The sequence below is a fragment of the Mytilus edulis genome, chromosome 11, assembly GCF_963676685.1.
Source record: "Mytilus edulis chromosome 11, xbMytEdul2.2, whole genome shotgun sequence".
In the NCBI taxonomy this organism is placed as follows: domain Eukaryota; kingdom Metazoa; phylum Mollusca; class Bivalvia; order Mytilida; family Mytilidae; genus Mytilus; species Mytilus edulis.
Window position 1 is genome coordinate 76,244,448 of NC_092354.1, and position 7,403 is coordinate 76,251,850.

The following is a 7,403-nucleotide window of genomic DNA, read 5'->3' on the forward strand; positions in this document are numbered from 1 at the left end:
TATTCATTGTGTCGAAAGCCGATATAGAAAATTTGATAATATATTTTTTTTTTTGTACACTACCATTAAGTCATTCAAGTAAATAAAATGAAATAAAAACACTAATTTTGCTAATTTTAGCGTTTATTCTGAATGTTTATCGTAATGGTAATGCTATCCATACTTCGTACTTTATTTGGCTTTTTTTAAACTTTTTTTTATTCGAGCGTCACTGATAAATCTTTTGTAGACGAAACGCGCGTCTGGCGTATATATAAAATTTAGTCCTGGTATCTATGATGAGTTTATACATCAAAAAATATAAAAACATTGAAATACAACCCAATGTGAGGACATGTGGCTAGAAACACAGTCAGACAAAATCGTTACACAATTACTTCAGTGAATGTAACATGGCATCGGATACACAATAGATCTGTTGCATTCATTACAAAGATTCTTGACTTTAAACATTTCATATACATTTTGTTAGGAATACTGTAATAGGTGTATGTCTTTTGTTTGAGTTAAGCTATTTGATTGATATTTTATAGTATTTCTTTCTATGTTGTGATATTACACTATTGTTTCAGATAAGGGTGAAGGTCGGTACCTATTAAAAAGTTTAAACCTGCTGCATTTGTTTGAAACTGTCCTAATTCAGGAATATGGTGTTTAGTAGTTGTTGTTTATTGATTATGATTCATAACTGTTTCTGGTTTTTTTATTTATTAGACCGTTGGTTTTCCCGTTTGAATGATTTTACACTTATCATTTTTGGGGCAATTTATAAATTGATGTTCGGTGTGAGCCAAGGCTCTGTATTGAAAACACATCTAATGCAAAGACTTTGTGACCTTTAATGTCATTGTATACATAAATTTGATGTGATACGCCAGTCAATCAATATCCCAAAACATATTTGAAAATATAAGGCGAATTTGAACTTCTAATATCTAAAGTAGATATTTGCTTTTTGTCGTCTTCGAACATGTAGGTTTGTCGAGAACTATCAATTTGAACATTGTTAAAAACGTATATTTAATTGCCATTTCATTCAGTTAACTCCGTATCAATTTCAAAATGTTTTCCAATCTTAACTTGCTCAAATTTATTTAAGAATTGAATGCTTCTTTTTTTAAATTTATTGGGGTGTAAAAGCGTTGACCGAAGTACATTTTGTATGAAGCGCGTAAGCGCTTCATTCTAAAAATGTATGCACGGTCAACGCTTTTACAGCCCTATAAAGTTACAAAAAGAAGCATTTAATACTTATAATTACATTTTTTAGCTAGGATCATGAAAACACGATTTTAATCAAGTTGTGTGTAATTCACCTGTGCACTTTATTGTGGGACCTCGTGTCATCATAAATAATAAGTTTTATTGTCTAGTGCAATTGCTTACGGAATAACATGTGATGTGCAGTTAGCCAATCAGAATAACGTATTGTAATGAAACATACATCTAATGTAATTATTTAACCATGAATCGATTTAATCTATTCATAAGAATTATTAATAGTTTTTCTTTCATAAACTGTTTTTAAGAGTTATCTACAAGAAGCTACTCTTTTAACTGTCCTATGACCGAAAACCGAGAAAGAAAAATAAATTCTGCAAAAAAGGGTCCCAAAATTTTTTCGCCTCGCTCCGCTAGGCAGTACTTGCTTGCACATCATTTCTTTCTAGCTACGCCCCTGGATAATATAGGTTCAAACCTTTATGTAAAACTTTACATAAACGTCTAAAATATTCGATACTGGTCTAAATCGTCTTCAATGAACAAAGTAGAGCGGCAAGTAACATTCCAGTTGTATGATTATGTGAAAATAATTCAAATCCAAGTTAAACTATCACTTAGAATAATATCTTCCTTGTTAGCAGCAACATTCAAAAAGGAAATCGATGAAAGCATGATAGGAATACAAGCCCTGGAATATCATAGCAACAGGAAGATATATACTCTGCATGCAGGTGCTGCTGGAATGTTGCTACAAAGCAATGAACAATTCACAATAGGGAAGCTAAAATCATCTCTTTTGTCGTAAAGTTTATTTTTTAGCAGACTTTCATTGTCAATTTCTCGATGTTAGTCAAGATATGATTCAGACTTAAATGTATCTGTTGTATCCTTTATCTCAAGTTCGATGAAATAAATAGGTTCAACATAGTCACCATATTTTGAATTATTTAGTGGAAAGCAAATGTAACCGATAACGCTTACTTTTTTTCTTTCTTCCTAAGAAGTGCATGTATGAAGCTAAGTCAGCCTCATCTGAATATAGGAACAAGTCGGCAAGAGAAGGAGTACAGTTTTGTTCATTGGAAAGCCGATTGTTTGTTGCAAAACACGCCTTTCCAAATCATGAGCAGTGTGTTCATTTCATAAATCATGGACATTGTGTTTTTGTCCCAACTCATGAGCAGTGTGGTTTTGTTCCAAATCATGGGCAGTGTGTTCTTGTCAGAAAACAGGGACATAGTGTTATGGTCTAAAATCAAAAACAACGTGTTCTATCATTTATCTTTGACAAAGTGCAAATCTGATTTTTATAGAACATCCGCTGATTTCAGTGCGTTTAGTTATATCTAAGTACTGATTATAGAGAGCAAAGCTTAGATTTATCGACTGCAAATGACATATTGTTTCTCAAGCTTAATTTATTTACGGTAGCTTAAAGTCAGTTTTTCTTCAGTAACCATTTTGGGGAAAAACACAGGTCCCTACAACTAATTAAATGACTTTTAATAATAATTCCTTTTTAAGACAAGCTGAAATAAGTATAATCAGTATCGCTATTTACCTTTTCTTCAACAGAATGTTTTTACATAGGTTATTTTGAGTTTCCTTTTGAATAAAGGACAGTGATTGAATTCTTAACAACGACTATTTGAATTAACTTTTTACGATATACTAATAGTATTTATAACAGTATAAGAAATCAGTATCATTATTTCTATTTTCTTTTACAAAATGTGCTTAAACCAGTAATTGAAAAAGCAATATTCATACTTGTAAATAACGAATTATTATAAATATGCAAAAGACAAAATACTTTTGCATCCTCTGGGATTCAATAAAATAAAGGTAACAGTAGTCTGTTCAAAATGTTTAATTTATATAATTTATTTAAAAGAGACATCTTTTAATAGATATTTGGATATCTAAAAATCCTTTAATTTGACAGAGATTTAGCGGTCAACCAAGAAATAAAGTGTAAACTTATATGAGGATGGGAATATTTTAAAAAGGCCAAAACTGGCCAGAACTTAAGAAATCATTGCTAACAAAGGTGTGTGGATGCATTCTATAATGGAGAATTGATTAAAGATGAAGCAGCAGACATACAAGATGTAGGTGAGTCAATCGTTACCCAGGATTATAATTTAGTACTCAAGACGCACGTTTCGTCTACATAAGACTCATCAGTGACGCTCATATCAAATTATTTGTAAAGCCAAACAAGTAAAAAGTTGAAGAGCATTGAGGATTAAAAATTCCAACCAAGTACGGCTAATGTAATCTATACCTGGGATAAGAAAATCCTTAGTTTTTCGAAAAATTCTATTTTTTGTAAACAGGAAATTTAAATAAATGACCACATTTTTTATATTCATGTCGACACCTTAGTGTTGACTACTGGTCCGACACCACAATTACTTCGTAGTGCATTTCTGTTAGAACACAAATGAAAATTGAAAAAATAGAAATGTTTACAGTGCGTTGTACAATGTTGTCAAAAAAGCGGTCAATACTAGTATTGACCATGCTAGTGGTGAATACCGGTATTTACCGGGAAATACTGGCAAATATCGACAAATACTGGTCGATTGAAATTTAGAGTGGTCATAACTATCTACTTGGTCAATTACAATTACTATTAATAAATAATTTATAAAGAAAGTGTTCAAATTATTTTTAAAACTTTTATTTCTAATTCCATTTTAAATTCAAACAGGGATCTACATTGATTAATGTGTACATACTATTATAGTAAAAGATAGAAACGTTTTGTCCCTGCTTCAAATTTTCATTTCCAGCATGAAAAAGATTTTTATCTCACAGTTATATAGCTATAGACAGGAAATAATTTATTTTTTAAGGTGGCTCGGGACTATTCTACTGCGCATAATTTCACGTTTAAGTATTTGTCCTAAATTTTATATGTTTTTTTTTTTAAATTTTATTGATTAGAAATGTTAAATCATTGTAGTTATGTGACTAATAGAATATTTTCGTTATTATCCGTATTTGTTAAGGGGTCAAAATGACATTTCACCCCTTTTCATCATTTTCCCGCATACATTTGGGTTTAAGGCAAAATATTTTTTTCCCTTATCTGTGACCTATGTTTTTTATTTGCTCATTCTTTGAAGCTATAGTTCAGCTTTTTATATTACAGTTTTGTACCAAGTGTGATAGAACGTATTTTTGATATTCCGATAAAAATATGTTATTGCCTCTATTTTCCCTATTATTTCATTGAAAAATGGTCTCTTTTACTTACCTGTTTAAAAGTAAAATTTTGAGCTTAAATGGTCCGTGACCCCCTTTTGTCCACCAATTTGATTTACTTTCTGCAAAGAATAAAATAACAAAACATGCAGCACTTCTTCATTCCAGTAAAATCCACAATCATTGTCATTTAAAATTTGAGTCTTACATATATATCATTAAAAATGCTTATAGGTAAGATTTGACAGTATAGTTATCACTGTGATAACTAGGGCCTCTAGGAAATAGAAATTTATAAACATGATGAAGGCACAACACCTCAAAATGAAAACTGCAATATGTAAATATCCTATACCTACAGAAATAACATTCAAGGTTAAAGACTACAACTGTCTCGAAAGATATCTTAAACAGTATTTAATTTGGCTGTTCTGTTACGGATCGTTTGATTTTCGCGATTTTTTTGTTCTCTAACTATTATGAGCTTATTTTTTTACATAATGCATTCATTCATTGAATTTTTAATTTAATACAAAATCATTTATACATACTCAGTTAACTAATAAATGTATGATATATATATATTTTTTTCAGGTAACAGTTTTAACCGAATGGTTAGGTTTGAGTATAAAGGAAGCCACTGACAACAGGAGATTGCACCACCGTTTACTTCCACCTAATGTTGATATAGAACGAGTATTTCTACAGGTAAGTTAAACCTATAGCTCTGCTTAACACGAAGTATCCGTCTTGGGCATCCAATTACAAATTCGGTGTTAAGTTTAATTTAGTGATGCACATTCGAGGACAACAGGGCGAGATTGTAATTATGACAATTTGAACATATTCATCCGCATCTATGAAACAGATATACCATAACAATTAAAAAGGAAATAAAGGAGTAGGACCTGCTTACCAATCTGTAGCACCTGAGACAGTGAAATTACATTACAAAATTCGAACAATTTGTACAATCAGTTGTTAATTAAAGGGTTAAATCAGCATACCGGGACAAGAAACACAAAAACATAAGCAACAAATTAAAAAATAATAGATGATATTACTTGTTCTAATCTCTTTTTTCAAAATATTGGTACAAAGACAATACACTGCCTTCGTTGAAAAGGCAAAATATTTCGTTTAGCATGAAAATAAAAATGAAATTGTTATGGTACCGTTTTTGAATTAGTAAATAACCGAAACTAGAGGAATACAAAATCAATAGATAAAAGTGCGTGTCGATGTTACTTATTAGAATCAATCAGTATAAGATTAATGAGAAGTGTAAATGAGACAACTATCAACTATAGACCGGATGCAAGCAAATTATTTTTCTAAAAAGCTTTTACCTATGCAAAACCGATGCCGAATACAAAATGTTTCTCATTCAAACAAAATAACCAAAGGCTTAGATTAAGACAAATTATATTGATGACTAAAAGATAAAGATAGTAAGCAAATTTTAATTGCTGGCGCTTGACCTAGGCCATGCAACAGAGACAGTGGCAAGGTATACTTTTCTTTCAGAGTTCAAACATTCTTTACCCTGGGACTGCTTTTAGTTTCTTAGTATGCATATATCACTTGCATGTCACTGAAGGAATTTTTCAATTTTACTTTATTTCTACTTCCAATTAGCTCAAGACAAAAAGATATTTCATGAAAACCTTCTTATATTCTAGTTTATTCTCGATGGATTGTTGTCACGTGGACATAATATAATAGTATGAGACAGTGCAGGATCTGTAGTACAAGGTATACTTCAGCGACAAGAAGGATGTGTCACTGCTAACTCCGACTGCCGTAAAGAAGGAGTGCCAGACGGATTTTGATGAAACAGACTTTTTAATTTTTCTTTTTGATATGCATAATATAAACGATCAATATATATGACTCATTGATTTGTGTACGTATATAGAAAGACAACTTTACTACTACAGATGTTTTTTGACGGTAAGCCCGTGGTTGTTCACGGCGTACATCATATTTCAAATACACTACGTCTCAATGTTCAAATGGTAGCCCTACATTATTTGGTTGAGGTAAAAATAGAAAATAGCTTTCATTAGTCAAGTAAATCCTTCCTTTTCACTTTTTTTTGTACAATATACAAAGTGGCAAGTAGAGGCTCTTACTTCAGCTATGCTTGTCATGAATGATGATAATGCTACTAACCACAAATACCTATTAAGCCTAAGCATGTTCTCAAAATGTTTTTCTTCTTACAGCGAAATCCGAACCGTGCTTCTATATTTTATACAGCCTAGAAATAAGGATATGCTTTATAGAGAGACGATAGATACCAGTTTGACAGTCAAAATCATATATTTAAAATAACCTGACAACGCAAGGGCTAAAAATAACTAGACGCTCTAAAGAGCCTGTGTCGCTCACCTTGGTCTATGTGAATATTAAACAAATGACGCAGATGGATTCATGACAAATTTGTATTTTGGTCATGGTGATGTGTTTGTACATCTTAATTTACTGAACATTCTAGCTGCTTACAATTATCTCTATCTATAATTATCTTGGCCCAGTAGTTTCAGAGGGGAAGATGTTTGTAAAAGATTACTAAGATTTACGAAATATTGTTAAAAATTGACTATAAAGGGCATAAACAGGTCAACTGACCATTTCGGTCATTTTGACTTATTTGTAAATCTTACTTTGCTGAACATTATTGCTGTTTACAGTTTATGTCTATCTATAATAATATTCAAGATAATAACCAAAAACAGCAAAATTTACTTAAAATTACCAGTTCAGGGGCAGCAGCCCAACAACAGGTTGTCCGATTCATTTGAAAATTTCAGGGGAGATAGATTTTGACCTGATAAACAATTTTCTTTATGTCAGATTTGCTTTAAATGCATTGGTTTTTGAGTTATAAGCTAAAAAATGAATTTTATCCCTATGTTCTATTTTTAGCCATGGCGGCCATCTTGGTGGGTTGACCGGGTCAC